The sequence below is a fragment of the Lissotriton helveticus genome, chromosome 5_1 (assembly GCF_964261635.1).
Source record: "Lissotriton helveticus chromosome 5_1, aLisHel1.1, whole genome shotgun sequence".
Lineage (NCBI taxonomy): Eukaryota > Metazoa > Chordata > Amphibia > Caudata > Salamandridae > Lissotriton > Lissotriton helveticus.
The window spans coordinates 450,813,377-450,830,423 of record NC_136065.1 but is presented as its reverse complement, the minus strand read 5'-3'; positions in this window follow the sequence as shown (position 1 = coordinate 450,830,423).

Below are 17,047 nucleotides of genomic sequence, written 5' to 3'. Positions count from 1 at the left end.
GAGTGCCTATACGTTGAAAGGAGAATACTGCTTTGCTTTTTATTCATGAAACGTTATTATTCTTTTCTTTATATTCTACACATCCCTTAAAGAAATACAACAGGCCTGCATTTTTCCTCTTCTTGCGCTGTTTTTCACTCATGAGACGTTTTCCTAAACTTTCAATGTGAACCGAAACTGTGTCTTACTAGAAAAGTTCTTACTCACTTGCAAGGACTATATACAACATAAGTTGTTACTTTGGGAGCATCTGCTAGGGGAAACTGTCTTCTTGAACTCACTTGTGTGCCTGTTGCTAAAGCGTCATTGTTTGGAGGTTTACGTATACCGGATGATCTGACAAAATTACATGACCAGCACCACCTTTTCCCTAAAAATTGTGTTCTCTTAATGACTCATGACAACCATCTAATATGAACTGACCAATGGAATGAGTAGTCTGACACAATGGGGTGACCAAGGAGGTGTCACCACCAGCACCAACGAATTATATTATACATTGAACAGAAGGAGAGGGGACTCTTTTTTTCTTTATTTATTCGCGAGAACTGAGCTAGACCTAATCCCAGATAATTCCTTTTGACTGGGAACTTTGTGGACTCTACCTTTTTTTGTTTCTCAGGCTAACACATATGCAGTGTGCACCATTCGTGAACTTTCTTCAATCAGACACTGCATAAAAGCTGTCGTGGTGTAGCAGGGTTTCTGTACTCACACAGAACTGTGCACAGAGGAGTGGAACCTCGGCAAATTAGGGTGTCCCAAAACTTACCTTAGCAACCAACTCACCCCTTACCGAGCTAGCTACAGTGTCTCATTGGACATATCAAACTCCCAATGTTTAGACAAACCAGAACATGAACTTACAGTACCTCAGGGTACGTGGGACTCATGAACACTCTTTCGTTATATTATCATTACAAACCAGAACATGGAGTAAAGAAGACACATGTGCATTTGAAATGTTTATTTACTAATGCCGTCTTCTCAGGCGCAGTATCTTAGATAATACAAGTATACTTATTATCAGTATCAAAATTACCAGCATAGTTACTAAGACATAAAAAGCGAATGGTGACAGCATGTTAACATGCTGTAATGAATAAGAGTTAACAACACTTATATCTCACCCTCCCTAACACATATATTATATTATTAGCTAAGAAGGTCTCTTTGGGTTGTTTTAGGGCGGGCCCATACCTTAGTGTCCTAGCATGAAGGAATCACATCAGCATACACCAGCTCTCTCTGCATGTGCACCGCATCAAGTGTGTTAACAATTCTCGTGCAAAGCAATATCAATCCCGCCTCAACCCCAAGTTGGCAAAGGCTGCACTTGTGTTATGACTATGAAGGCGTGGAGATCAGACCTCATAACAATTCCATATCGTGTTGCTCCTGAAACTTCAGCACTCTCCGTGCAGACATGGTTTAACAAACAAAACTGATATCAGAGCAATAACATATTATTCTCACATACACCACGGCAAACCACTAGGTTGAAAGCTAAGTCAACAATTAAGGGTCGTGTGCAGAAGTTGCAAGAAAGGAAAAATGGCGTTTAAATCTCAAATGTACCTATGCTAACTTAACACGATATAAGGATATATAGGAGCTATACAACACCCCCCCATGATCCGAGAACGGACTAAATAAGATAACAGAAGTGCCATCACATGAGAGCAGAATCCAATTATAAACGAGCATGAATAAAAATCAATTATAAAAAGTAACGCTAAAAAATAGCCCACAAGTATAATGTGGCTCAAGCCAATAGGCAAGAAAAAAAATGTCTTGACTAAAAGTCAATAAAATCAAGAAAATGCTATCAATCAGCATGTCCATTTGAGGCAGTGTCTATGATAAGACTGTATATGAAAAGTAAGCTGCAACAGCCTCCAGGAGGAAGTCACTGTCCTCATCCGAAAACAGTTCAGCCATCCAATTTAAAAGATGAAAGGAACATACGTGATCTTCCAGCACCGGATCCTCTATAACCATCAGAGGACAGCTCGGTGGGTTTTCAAGAAAACTTTGTTCCAAGAAATTTTGCGCTGCCGACAACACATCCCAGGGACCCATTAGTCCATGTGCCACCGCCAAGGCCATAATCCTTTCGTCAGAACAAACCAACTCGTGAGCAATGATAGGACTCATCAGTTGATCAAAATCGACGTCAGAAGATATTGGTCCGCAGAGACACAAATCAATGGCCCAAAGGAAATCACAGGTCAGGCAGCGAAATACAGGCTGGACACAGGTGAAATAGGAGAACCGAAAAGATAATCCAAACGCCGTGCTTAGAGTCGCCAACGGCAGTGTGCCATAATAATCAAGCATGCGGTTGCGAAACCGCGTCAGTAGCAGCTGAGCGTGGTCTTGCACAGGAAGGGCATCCATATTTAAAAAGGCAGAAAACCACCAATGCGCCAGCCGCTAATGCAAGTAAAAACGGGAACCCTCCAAATAAGGATGAAAAAATAGAATGGAAGAAGGCAGGGATGACTCCAAAAATCTTCTCAAAGGAAGTCACGAGACCACCGCTAACAACTTTAAAAAAATGCGCTAGGCCCGTTGTGGAGGATGCGTTAAAGATAGAACGGACCATGGCTCCGAAATGCAAAGGCAAATCAGTGTTTAAAAGAGCCTGAACCTCCGTACGGGTGTTAGCAATGTGAAGCACGAAAGTTTCACGGGCCGAGCTCAAGGCCACCTCTTTCTGGGACAATAGAGCTCTTATTCTAGCCATGCCGCTGAATTCTGCTCCCAAGGTCGGTATCTGTGGCCAAATGGAAGACTCCCTATGTTCACGTGTGGGAGGATAAAGAACATTTCTGCAGCAAATAACTCGCTCACTTACTGTTACTATGAAAGCTATACCTTTAATTAAACCACAACAGTTTTCATTATTGAGCATTAAATAACTACCATTCTCTAACAATTTAAACGTAGGGATGATAGCAGGAACTGGCGTGCCTTGTAAAACGCAAGCCATATTCGGTCGGTCCTTGTTACATGAACCGTGTAACTGTATGTGTCTGCACATTAAAGAATGATCTGGTGTCTCAGTACACTCATCCCCTGTTAGATAAACTTCTTGTTCATCCTTGAAACATCTGTATGTGTATGGGAGTGACCAGACCTCATGAAGAAAACCGCTACCTAAGGGTTCAAAACGACCTATTGGCACATATTTCATACAATTTGAAAACTTATATAAAGCAAAAGGCAGCGTTATTAAACCGTGGATAAGCCACGTAGCAGCAGTGGATTCTGCCACAGAAAAAGGTAAAGATTCCAACCTTTCAATATGTAGCATAGAAAAGGAAGCATCACGCATTGAAAGCAAGCGTTGTTTGTCAGTCAAATTAAACGGTGCAAATAAAGAGGAAACGTTCATGTATCCCCAGGGAACTTTACCCATTTTCAGAGTCTGAAGTGTCCATGCAAACTGCATGATTGAACGTAATTGATTTTGACCATGGTATAAAACAGACACTTCATCATGCACAATATCAACAACAGACGACACAATATTATCTAATGTGTAAATTCTAGAGGAAAGCACGTTAATGCTATTGTCAACAACTGCAAGCACTTTCTCAAGATTCGCCTGATCAATAGCCCTAAGGCGTGAAGCAGCCTCAATCTGTGAGAGTTTCCAAATTTCATTGTAAACCCCGTATAACCACCTTTTCGACCTGCCACTAGCTGGGCCTTTAATGAAATCATTCAAATCCACGTCTGCATTCAGTTTGGAAAGGTGATACTTAACCGCAGGTAAAGTTGAATGTTTCAGCCAAGCTTGACACAACTTGCCCACAGAGTAAGAGGTGACAGTATGACTCAAATCAAACCGGGGATCAGATCTAACAGTCTTAAAACCGTCAGTTATATTTAAAAACCTTTTTTGGCAAGAATCAGCACTACGGTGCCAAAGCAGCCAACCCTTGGGATTCATACTGGAAATGTTAAAGGAGGAATTAAGAAGCAGAGCCTGTATATCTTTAAGAGACAATTGAGTAAAATTACTCCAATCCTCATATTCCTCCAACTCCGGGAAAGACGGGGTGTTTAACCTTTTAGATGTAGCCAATCCAAAGCATGTGGTCTGGGAAATGGTTTCATTTAAAAACAACATATGATTCGGGATGAGACATGCACGGTGCAAAGCCTCAGTGCCTTGTACCTTGTACCTTGTGTAGGTGCCGGGCAATGTTCCCACTGAGTAAAATTAACAGCATCCCTTCGGGAAGATGTTTTGTGTAAGAAGTGATTGCCATAATGTTGGTAACAGAACAATTCACCATAATTAGCAGATTCCAAGTACAAATCCTCAGCATCAAAAGCAGCATAGTATTTCAAATCAGAAAACAAACTTTCCACAGCATTAACATCCCAATCATCAGAACGAATGTTTTGTTTCACCACATCCCCCATATTAACTCTTAGTACATTAGGAACATTAACGACTTCCGTTGGGCCATCAATCTGAAAACGAACTGCATCCCACGCGATTCCATCCAGAACAGGCCATGCTGTGATGTTAACCAAAGTCAAGTCTCTTTTTAATCTGTGTGTAGAATGTGAAGAGGAAAGTGGTGCCAATGTTCCATTTAAATGAGTAATGCAAGTTCTCTCCTCGACATAGTGCCCATTCATAATTCGAAAAAAATAAAACACAAAACCAATTGACATAAAAAGGTAAACCGAAAAGAGGACCAGCCAAATGTATATCCAAGGAGGTATCAAAAAAATTTTTTTAAACAGGCTGGCATATACAGCAATTTGAGAGGGTTTCTTCGAGGCAAGGGAAGCAGAGTCAAATGAAAATCTGGATTCCGTGGCTAAACGAGCTTGCAGGTCAGGCATGGACAAATCAGTGGGGTATGTATAGTCTGTCTCATCAAGGTTAGTTCCTGGTAAATTATTCAATAATGGACTGGAAACAGCAGGTAATTCGATGGCCACCTCAGGTTCATTATTAGAAGCAGTGGGCATAATTGAATTTCTCACAATGGAAGGACAGGAAACAGCTGGTGTCATGCTAAGAAGAATCGGCCACTCTGTGTATCTTGACATTGTCAATAGAAATAAACCTGTTTTCCTTACGACCTGGAAGTGGTGGTAAAATGACTGTTCTTGTGCCCTTCACTCCAAGCACTGGGACTGGAGCTCGATAGGAGGGACCAAACTCTTTCTTGTTGTCGATCTTCTCCCGAACCAGTTCTCCAACTTGGGGTAGCCAGCCAACTACCGGGATCTGCAACGCATCATCCGATGCGGAGGGCAAATGTTCCTTTGCAAGACTGTCTCTGGTCTTTTGTAGATTCTGTAAAACATTGCAATGTTCATCTGCGTCAAAGGAAGTGGCGCGAACCACAGAGTCTAGACCGTCAAGGTCAGGGACGTACATCTTGATGCCAAAGAGCATTTCGTATGGGGTCCGCCCACCCAGAGACCTTCTAGGGAGATTATTAAGAGCACGCTGCACGCCATAGAGGTGAGCCAGCCAGTTTCTGCCAGTGCCTATAACTCGGGCTGTCAAAGATTGCTTTAAATCACGGTTCATTCGTTCAACTACACTATTACCCTCAGGTCTGTAGGGTGACGAAAACTTGACTTGGACCCCCATCGAAGTCATGGCATCCTTATACGCCTTAGAGGCGAAAGCCGGACCCTGATCCGAATGGAAGGTACCACAGGCAAAAATCCCTATAAAGATACGCAAATCTCTAATGACAGTCCGTGAATCAGCGCTGCGATGTGGCCATACCCACACAAAGCGTGTGCATGAGTCAACTGCTACTAAGATGTACTTATACGCAGTATCAGATGAAAAAGGACCGCAGTGATCTAAATAAACACAGCCTAGTGGTTTATTAGAAATGTACAACTGAGTCTGTGGCGGACGCGTAGCAGTTGAAGGTTTAATCTGTTGGCATATGTCACAAAGAAGGACATAATCACGCGTCTGTTTGTACAGTCCCCGCCACCAGAAACGTTGTTGTAGTTGCGTTACAGTGGCTGAGACGCCCGCATGCGCAGACGCCACACCTTCATGAGCCGCTGTAATCAAGTCTGTTCTGCGATCCGAGTTGGGAATCAGCCGTTCCCCAACATCAGGAATTGTCACAAAAGGAACCTTTTCGGGACTTAAGTGGTATTTATACTTCGAAGGGAATCCCGCAGGATGTTTACCTCCCATCTCAGAGGCAGCAATCGCTGCCAAGATGTCGCTATCAATCTTGGTTTTAGACCTAGTAACTGCTGCAACTAAGTATGTAGATACTGCTGATTTCGCCGCTTCATCAGCAAGCGAGTTGCCAACAGCGTGAACTCCCACGCGCTGATGACCGAGAGTATGAATCACATAAACGAGTGGCAACATAGCCTTAAGCTCTGCCACTCGAACCCAGATCAATTTATGTTTTATTGCGCTACCCTTGGAATCATGAAAATCATTTTGAATCCAAAAGAACAAGTTTTCATTGTAAGATTGGACACAGTAGTAAGAATCACTTACAATTAGAGTAGTAACACTTGGATCTGCGTACTCCAAAGCTAGTAAGAGAGCACGAAGCTCTGCCAATTGCGCGGTGCAATCGCCCAGGGGCAACGTGTGTACCTCCCTGGAAATGAACTCATCATTCAACATAGCACCGACCACAATGGCGCATGCGGAAACGTAGGCATGTTTAGAGCCATGCGCAACCTGCGCCGACCCATCAGTGTAAATGATGCAATGGAAGTCCTCCAAAGGTCGCATAGCCAGAGGAGCAGGATGAACGAATTCATACTGCAAGTACTCCTGCGACCGTAAGGAAGCGTCAAAAATAAACATGACATCCGTGGATGACAATGACGCTGCCCACTGAATCCACCGAGGGTGCAAAGCCTTTGAAATCTTATTAGAGAGCCGGTGCAAGAGCCCGAGCCCACTCTTCTGCAAAATGCTGCGCATGCTCAGTCGAGACAGTGTGCGCGAAACTGGGAAGGATTACCTCCTCCCCTCGCGGCGCTGCGAGCACAAAAGGTGGGGGCCAGTCAGCCTCGGAAAGCAAAATGTCGTACGTAGACGAAAGGTTCTCCCAAAATACCCCTCTGACAGTACGCTGTATGTCACCTTCAATTAACAGGACAATTTCAAAAAGTCTTTCAGGGGGAGCTAATCTCGTATCAGCTGTTTCTATTACAACAAACACTTCAGTCGCTGTCACCCTCAGTAGTGGACGGAGCGCCTCTCTGACTATGGTAATCTCCGCCGCGCTGTCCAGCAAGGTCAGAGCCCACGTCAGATTCCGAAGCCGCGTTCTCACTATCTGTGGCATATCTATGCGCTGTTAAGGCCGCGACTTTCTTCTTCGCAAACTGCGGACGCTTAGGCGTAGAATCCTCCTGCTTCACTGCGCCGTCCGTCTGGCGGGACTGACCACGTCCTTGCTGGCCACCACGTCCACGTCCACCCCCTCCTCCACCACCGGTCTTCTGGGCCGATGTTTCCTGAAAGGAACGAGGAGAGCGTTGATCAGAACCCTGAAAACGATCAGGTGATTTAATCATCGCGCGATCGCGCAAATCATAAACTCTGTCTGCCGGCGCAGGAGCTTGTATAGCAGGAACAGAATCCTGAGTTTGCCTAGTCTGCTTCCCCTGTGTCTGTTTTTTAGGCCAATTCTGTTTTTTGGACTTGGGCTGGACATCTGTCACTGCAGATTGTCCCTGAGGTTGTTTTTTATCCTTCACTGGAAAATATTTCAGACCTCTACTTGTGCGGCCAATTGTCTTATATGCGGCCACCACAATCTTTGCTAACTGGCGGGGTTTGTCGGCATCGGGCAGAGCAGCCAAAGCATTCGACACCTGAAAGTTAACTGCATCTCCTTTAACATTGGAGAGAATGAGATCACTTACAATCTCAAATGAACCACACAGGCGCATACCCAATTCAACCGCTGCCTCCGGACCGTGATCATTCTGAACACGTCTAATGATTTCAGGCAGGGCATTCATAGACGGGGTGCCGAAGCACCTCGTATAAACTGCCGCAAAAGTTTTTCCCCAGCTTTCACAGTCAACAAGTTCAGGAGTTATATCCTTCGGTAGAGTAATCGTTAACATTCGATGTTTATCAGCAGGAGTAGAATTCGGAAAAACCGCCTCCAGTTGATCAAACTTCTCTGCTAGCCAGAATGGGAAGTCATCGTTGTCAACTGGACGCGCACCAAAAACCGAATTAACCATCACTGGATTGAGACGCATTCCGCCTCGTTCCATGGGAGCGGCCGCACCCCCCTGGGGACCACCAGGAAGATGTCGACCGATGTATTGCACTAAAGCACGAATCACGGAAATGGAAACAACATGCAGCCTGCGTATTTCTGCTAGGGTACAAGCCCCGTGATTCGGGTGCGGGGTAAAGCCACCCAACGCAGGCCAATTTGTACCTGGAATTGAGAGTGGACCTAACCTCGCAGCGGACAAAGAGTGGGGAAGGGCGCCATCAAACCAAACCCGATGCTGCCAATGATCAATAGGTATTTCCAATGCCCTGTACGGCGTATATTCAGCCGGGACATCCGAGGCGGTGTAGGAGTGGAACAAACCAGAACTAGCGTCCACAGCCGGAAACGTAACCCAAGAGTAAAACAACTCGTAAGGAAACGCCGGATCTGCACATACCACGAAAATCACAGCCATCCCATCTACTGGGACTTGGTACGTCTGAAGATGGTTGCGTACCGCTACGCGACTATGCTGCGCAATAGCCACCGCCGCCATGATAACACTGGAAACAAGAAAACACAAAGAATACTTTGTAGCACAACTGGGTAGTAATTCAAAGAAACCGTTTAAGAAAGAATCAAGCTTGAATAAAGACCTATTTCAAAAAATAGGTAGGTTTCACCGACACCCCGTTTTCCGGAAACGGATGTGAAGGGGTTAAGGCATGAACGATAAACTACTCGAGTGTCATGATATAAGACCACCGAAACCGTTGGGCGCCATGTAGCAGGGTTTCTGTACTCACACAGAACTGTGCACAGAGGAGTGGAACCTCGGCAAATTAGGGTGTCCCAAAACTTACCTTAGCAACCAACTCACCCCTTACCGAGCTAGCTACAGTGTCTCATTGGACATATCAAACTCCCAATGTTTAGACAAACCAGAACATGAACTTACAGTACCTCAGGGTACGTGGGACTCATGAACACTCTTTCGTTATATTATCATTACAAACCAGAACATGGAGTAAAGAAGACACATGTGCATTTGAAATGTTTATTTACTAATGCCGTCTTCTCAGGCGCAGTATCTTAGATAATACAAGTATACTTATTATCAGTATCAAAATTACCAGCATAGTTACTAAGACATAAAAAGCGAATGGTGACAGCATGTTAACATGCTGTAATGAATAAGAGTTAACAACACTTATATCTCACCCTCCCTAACACATATATTATATTATTAGCTAAGAAGGTCTCTTTGGGTTGTTTTAGGGCGGGCCCATACCTTAGTGTCCTAGCATGAAGGAATCACATCAGCATACACCAGCTCTCTCTGCATGTGCACCGCATCAAGTGTGTTAACAATTCTCGTGCAAAGCAATATCAATCCCGCCTCAACCCCAAGTTGGCAAAGGCTGCACTTGTGTTATGACTATGAAGGCGTGGAGATCAGACCTCATAACAATTCCATATCGTGTTGCTCCTGAAACTTCAGCACTCTCCGTGCAGACATGGTTTAACAAACAAAACTGATATCAGAGCAATAACATATTATTCTCACATACACCACGGCAAACCACTAGGTTGAAAGCTAAGTCAACAATTAAGGGTCGTGTGCAGAAGTTGCAAGAAAGGAAAAATGGCGTTTAAATCTCAAATGTACCTATGCTAACTTAACACGATATAAGGATATATAGGAGCTATACAACAGTGGCTTGTGTTCTTGCTGAACTTTCCAGAGCTTTTGTCACCTTATGGCAAACCCCGAATTACTCAGATCTGTCCAGTATTCTTTTAATATCAAAGCTAGAAAATTACGCTCTTGCTTTTTGACTACCTGATAAAATGTAACTTTAACTAAAATATAGTTCTGTCTTGTCATGATTTCCTTTACTTGATTATGCATTCCAATTGATATGTTAATGAAAGGGACAGATCTGTATAGAGGGATCTCCGAATACCAGGTACTAATGTTTTTGTTTTGCATTGCTTTAACGGAATCTTTAGTTTGTATGACTCTGGTCCGACTGAATTTCTTTAGGAGATGCAGATTGGTAGTGATAATTCTTTACTTATAGAGCCTGGTCTTGAGAGTCATCTACATGAATTATATTAATAGCTTGTAAGTTGGTTATCCAATTTCTGGTCCTCATTGGATACCAGATATCAGATCCTCGATGTCCTGCCTCTCATCAGCACAAAGCAAGGTCCATTGGAGGACCAACTGAGTGTCAGAAAGAATTAGTGGTCAAAACTAATGTAATCCATGACAAGGCCCAGTAACGCTGGAACAATAATCTGGTAGCGAGTCAGATGGTTATTGTCTGATGAAGCTAGAATATAGGGGGTCTCTACTGACATCCCTATTAAAGTTCTCTGTTTAAAGACTACCCATCCAAGCCCAAGTCCAAGCCACATGTTTAGCTGAAGGAGACTGTGTACCAGTACTGGAGGAGTGGAACTTGGACCATTTGGAGCAGTGGTGTGAGTATCGATAGGGTTGCACTTTATGAATGCTTAAGCTTTATTTGCTGTATTATGAAATGGCTAAATGATGCTATGCAAAGTGGTTAAAGTCCATGTTTGGGTGATGTGTTTATGCAAAGAAAATGAAGTTGTTATTGGGTCTGGCATGATCTAGGATTCCGGGAGATACACCTACGGGCGGTCTCAGTATGACATACGATGAGTGAGTTGTCTTCTGTGTTTTGAATGTGCTGTTGGTGAGACATCGTCTGTAGGTCAACTAAGAGAAGGGACATTTATTTGTGAGATGGAAGGTCACGGTTGTTACGATTGCTTTCAATGCACAGGGAGTAATTTTATCAGCCTGGGTGAGATTGCACTGGTTGAGGTTTCATCTGAAGTGTATGTAAAATTAGTCTAAATGGTTGTGTCTAGTTATATTTCTAGTGTGAAAGTATCTATTATTTCTTTAGTGGAGCAGAGAGAGTTTATTGAAATAGCTTGCATTGTGTGAAGATTTTTGTTCAGAGAAAACGAGCATGAAGGATTGTAAAGGAGGGCTAGTCACTGCTAGGAGTGCCGCGCTGTTATTGGTTGGTTGGGTGTAAGCCAGATTGCAATTGGTTGGCTACGTCCCTGAGTGCAGCACTGGTATTGGATGTGAAAGCGTAACAAGAACGTGGAAGAAAAATTGACTGCGAGAGCCATTTGTGAAGGACAAAATAAAGTAATTAGTGAGAAAAATTAAAATCCTGAAGAACTTGAAATGCTTGATGCAGGGAGATGGGCCTGTACCCATTAGAGGAGGAGTACTGATACCACCTGAGTGTACACCAGCACTGTATATTTCACAAGAGAGAGGATATCATACATGCACATAGCTTGAAAATTGGTTGAAATAACTGAGAATGATGGTCCCTTGGCTTTTACACAATATGGAACAATTAATGTTGGAATTCTTGAAAATATGAGGAGACAATTGTATGAGATCAAACCACTTCATAGACCAATGCAATTTAAGGCACTTAGTGAACGGAAGCACTTAGTTCACCAAAAGGAAAAACAGAAATATCAGGGAAGGTACAAGAACACCCTGAATAGATATGATGAGGCCAGGAGGGATGAGCAACAAAAATCATAGAGAACTGACATACCAGGAGAACAATGATATATCCTGCACTAGTTACAGAGAAAGAAGGGGCAGGGAAGTGAAATGAAAAGAAAAAATACCTCAAAGAGACAACAACACTTGCTTTGGCTGGAGACAGTGAATTTGGTGATGATTTTTCAAAGTAATTATTGTTGAATCTGCCTTTTTTGTTTTTTATCAATCCCTGGGATTGGCATGAACAGTCGGTCACATCTATGAGTTTTAGACCCTGAATATGACCTTTTGGAATACTTATTCCTACTAGACATTGAAAAACTGTTGTGCATGGCTATGCTCCTCTTTGGGTGTGGGCGCATGGGACGCATGTTAACAAAAAAATGCCTTGTAATGTAATAACTGTGATGATTCCAAATTTTTACATATATTGCTAACATGCTGGCTTGTTGAGTTGAGTGTTTTGTATTTTTTCAAAATGCCAATAAATAAATAAATAAATAAAAATATATTGTTGAATCACCCACCACCTTATAATGGGAGTGAGTCCCCGAATCAAGCAAACTCATATCTTGGGAAATTTCCGGATGCACCTGCTCTACCTACAGAACCAGTTCCACACACACCTTTCACTCCAATGAGAGATAATGCTGAATTACCAAACACTGCTAAGCAGGCTGTTCACAATGTAATGTGATGTAATGTAATACGTTTCTTGTATAGCGCGGGCTACACTCCAGGGAGCATCTTTGCGCTTTTAGAGAGAGAACCTGAAACCGGAGGTCTAGAGGACTGGTACAGTTTAGATTAGAGATATACATTGTGTTTCGGGTAGAGAATAGATCCAGGTTTTAAGGATCTTTCTAAAGATGGATTCAGTGGGGATTAACCGAAAGTGTGGTGGAAGCGTGTTCCAAGCTTTAGAGCCCAGAATTGCCAGGGCTTTCCCTCCTCTCGTTTTGAGTCTAAACTTAGGAATGGTGAGAAGGTTGGCAGTTTGGGATCTAAGACATCGTGAGGGGATGTAATGTTTGAACATACTCTGTATGTAGCTCGGTCCTCTGCCATTAAAGGCTCTGTAGGTGATCAAGAGAATTTTAAAAAGCACCCGTTTGTGGATTGGCAGCCAGTGCAGGATGTTCAGTGCTGCTGTGGCTGATGTTCTCCTTTTCCATCCTAACACCAGTCTGGCTGCGGCGTGCTGCACCATTTGTAGTTTATGGCAGATTTATATGTTGGTCCTTGCATAGAGGCTGTTGCAGTAGTCGATGCGGGAGGGTATAAGGGCTACTGCAACCATTTTCCTTGCTGATAGGGGAATCAGGTCGAAAAAATTTCTGAGCCCTTTTATAATGCCACAGCACGTCCCTGCTACGGCCACTGCTTGCTGTTTGAAACTAAGGGAGGGGTTGAATTTAATCCCTAGGTTTCGGACCGAGAGGGCAGTATTGGGAGGGGCAATGGCATCCTCTGGCCACCAGGATTCGGGATTGAATTGGTTTCCTTTGCCAAAAGGTAAAATCTCAGTTTTACCGGAGTTACATTTAAGGTGGTTTATATCCATCCATTTGAAAGTCGCTTTAAGGCAGTTCTTGAGTTTCATTTCTGCTTCACCAGTATTGTCCTCCATGACCAGAATGAGCTGTGTATCATCTGCGTAAGATATGGTATCTATACCCTAAGATGATATGAGGGCAATTAAGGGGGCCATATATATATTAAAGAGCGTAGGGCTCAAACAGGAGCCCTGGGGCACTCCTGTTCCTAGTGGTTTTTCTTCTGACCTAAATTGGCTTAAGATGACCACTTGTCGTCTATTTGCTAGGATGCTTTTGAGCCAGTTCAGCACATTTCCGGCGATAGGTGGAAGGTTGTTGTCGATTGTCTCAGATTACCGGCAGCAGCACGCGCCTGTCACCCTGTCCGCAACATTCTATTGGGAAGATTCTGAAGATGCCCACATCACGTGAGACGCGACGCGAGTGCAGAGCAGCAAGAAGCGAGGAGGCGAACAAGGAGGCGAGCGGCAGGCTCCCGCATAGTTGAAGCGGAGTTGCGGCAGATTAACCAGAGTGCCGGTGCCAGGGAACTGGTGCCGCCAGCAGCAGCAGCAGCAGTGGGGGGGTTTTACGGCCCCGCACCGCGGAACATGTCGGAGATCTTGGTGGTGAGAGCTGATGCGAGCAGAAGCGGATGGCAGGAAAGAACACAATTGCAGGCTGCAGGTGAGCACAGGCAGAAGGCGGCAGAGATAGTGCTGCCGCTAGTAATCCTCCGCCCTGGTTTCATTCCTCCTCTGCCTCAGCCACACTGCCCCAGTTACAACCACAGCCCCGCCAACTCAAACTCCTTGAAAAGACCCTATTACAACCTGCACTAAAATCACTAAAAAACTGCTTAAAGCCCACACAGGAGTGGCCACATCTAGCCAGACTTTTCCATGACTACAGGGGTTACAGGGGTCACAGAGGGTCACAGTGGCAATTAGGAGCCCAGAACACAGCCCAGAACACAGCACCTCAGCCCGGTTGATAGCAGCTGTACAGTTCATGGTCCAAGCCGCGCGAGAGGAGTGTGCAGGCTGAGACCTTTCGGGCAACAACCAGCACTGGGTCGATCCTACGCGGACACACTGATATACAGCTTCCAACACCGCTCTTTCCGCCAGGCTCAGCAGCATCAAGGAGGAGAGATGTGGCTGCAAAGACTGCAGAAGACTGACGTGAGCGCGGCTGCCGTTAGAGGCGGTCGCTAAGTAAGAGCCGGGGGTAGACCTAGGCAGATGCGACTAGGTCCGACTCTGCCGGCAGGTCTCCCCTGTGCGCTCCGCTCATATCCTGTTCCGCTTACAACCTCACTCTCATCCCCATCCCTCCCGGCAGCAGCCGACATATATAGCTTTGACCTTGAGCAGTAAGAGAACAAGCACGGCACTTATTGCAACTATAGCATCAAAGCCCAGACGCCACAGTAAAATTAAGGCGATAACTAAGCACTTACTAGCGTTCACCCACTATGCGGACAAGGAACGCCGGTTTGACACTACTCCACTCTAACTACCGTCCTCACAAAACAGCGAGACGCCAAAAGGCCAGGATGTTATATCCTGTGGACAGCACAAGACATGACTCGACTGTACTGGACAGGCCTATAAATGTTGGGGAACAAGTCGGGGTAGAAAGAGCCAACTCCCCATCAGTTTCTGGGCATATAAGGATAAGTGGGGCTAGCGGCACCTCAGGAACTCCGTGTTATAATGATGACACAGACAGCAGAACTCGTAACAAAAACACAAATGCAAACGACAGACATATCACTTGCAATAGCAATAGCATCAAGGGAGACAACGACATTAGGAAATATTTGCAACAACAACAACCGAACCAAAGCAACCGTCCAGCACATGGAAAATCAACAAATACATCTCTTGCAGGCCTCCTGCCGGTCACTCATCATTTTAACGTCAACAATTCTGTAGGCATTACTGAAAAAACCACACCAAATCCCAACTCCCCACTAGCCGTCCCTCTCTCGCCAAACATTCTGATTATTAAAGGCAAGATGAAACAAATTGAAGAACTTCCAAAGGAGCATAACCAAAACAAAGCTAACGATGTAGGAGCCAATGCACTGGTTCTTGAAAGCTTGCCTGACGAACCCCCAGAGTCACAACTAAATACTGCTGTCCCAGGGGGTAGGGGGGTAGTGAACTAAACAAACTACTCTACACCCAAACAGAAACCTCCGCCCTCCCCAAAGCCACTGGTGCATCCCCGGGATCCCAAACGAGCCTTCTGACAATCCTGGCAACCCCGCAGACGTCTACCAACCTGGGGGTAGAAGACGACAAGGCGAGTCCCCAACGAAACGAACACTCGGTTTCCGGGTTGGAGGAAAGCATAACAACCTTGAACGCACATTTGTCAGTCTGGGAATCCAGTCTGGTCCCACAAAGGATAGAAAACCATCTTGCGGTAATTAACGAGGCTCTGATATCCATGGGAAATGCGGCACTAATGCATGCCGACAAATTAGACATCCAAATAAACATCTTGCAGTCAGTAGCAAGCTCTATCTCTGGAGTGGACTCAAAACTGGAACACTTAAACTCTTTAATACGTAGAGCGCAGGCGGACACAGAAATAATGATGAAACCTATGGGTTGTGGGTGCTCCCCGATACTGCAGTCCCTGGAAAAACTTCCTGAAATAATGAACACCCTAGTCATGGATCTTAAGCAAGAGGTGAATAGGACGAAAACATCAAATCCACAGATCATCTTGCACCCAAACCAATGCTCGAAGGTGACCTGGAACAGTCTAGAGAGATCCAAAGAAACCCCCAGCAACACCAACTTTAAGTCTTATAGCCAACAGAGCCCCAACCTTCTGAACTCAAACGCACCCCCACAACTCAATCAAACAATTAACATTAGCTCCAGCAACTTGGACGATTTAATTTCACCACTTTCAGCACAACAACCTTTATCAAGGAAAAATAAGAAAAAATTGAAAAAACTCAATAAAGCAAAAAAAGGCAAAAGTTACGCAAACGAGAACATTGATCACTGGTTCACACCAGTAAACAAGGCGAACAAAGCACCGAACATGGAGGAGGAGAAGGGTCGGGGCACAATCCCTATAGACCAAAAGAAAGACATACAAAAACAAATAAACGAAACATCCACCATAACAATGGCTCCTAGAAGCCCAACAGGTGCTCCCAGGGAAAACCTGCCTGAAACTTCAACCGATAGAGCTCCCGTGCCATGTAGCCCCCCGAATCACGTGTTGGGCATGCCGGCTCACAATTGTGAGAACTACAACAGACCAAAAATAGTCTTGATAGATACAAATGCCCACAAGGGCCGCCAGTTGGAATCAACAGCTAACACTCAAGGCGAACAAACCTCAACCCCAGTAAGAAATAATGGTGACCGATCACAGGGGGAACATACGATCGCCTCTGGGCCTGTCCCGCATACTTACACCACAAGAACAAAAGGGACTGATGAGGAAAGGGGCCCAGGGGCCAACCACGCTCATAACTTAAGAGAGCCCCTTGTAACTTCCATGGCGCTATCAAACACAATTAATCCCGCTCAACCGCTAGACTCTGATTCTGAAAATCAAAAAGTATGGCTATATCCAGATTTTATCTCGCAAGGGAGCTGGGACATCCTCAACAGAGGGAACCTCTTGAAACTCTGTAAAAATATTTCGGGTCTGGAGAGCATAATATCAAC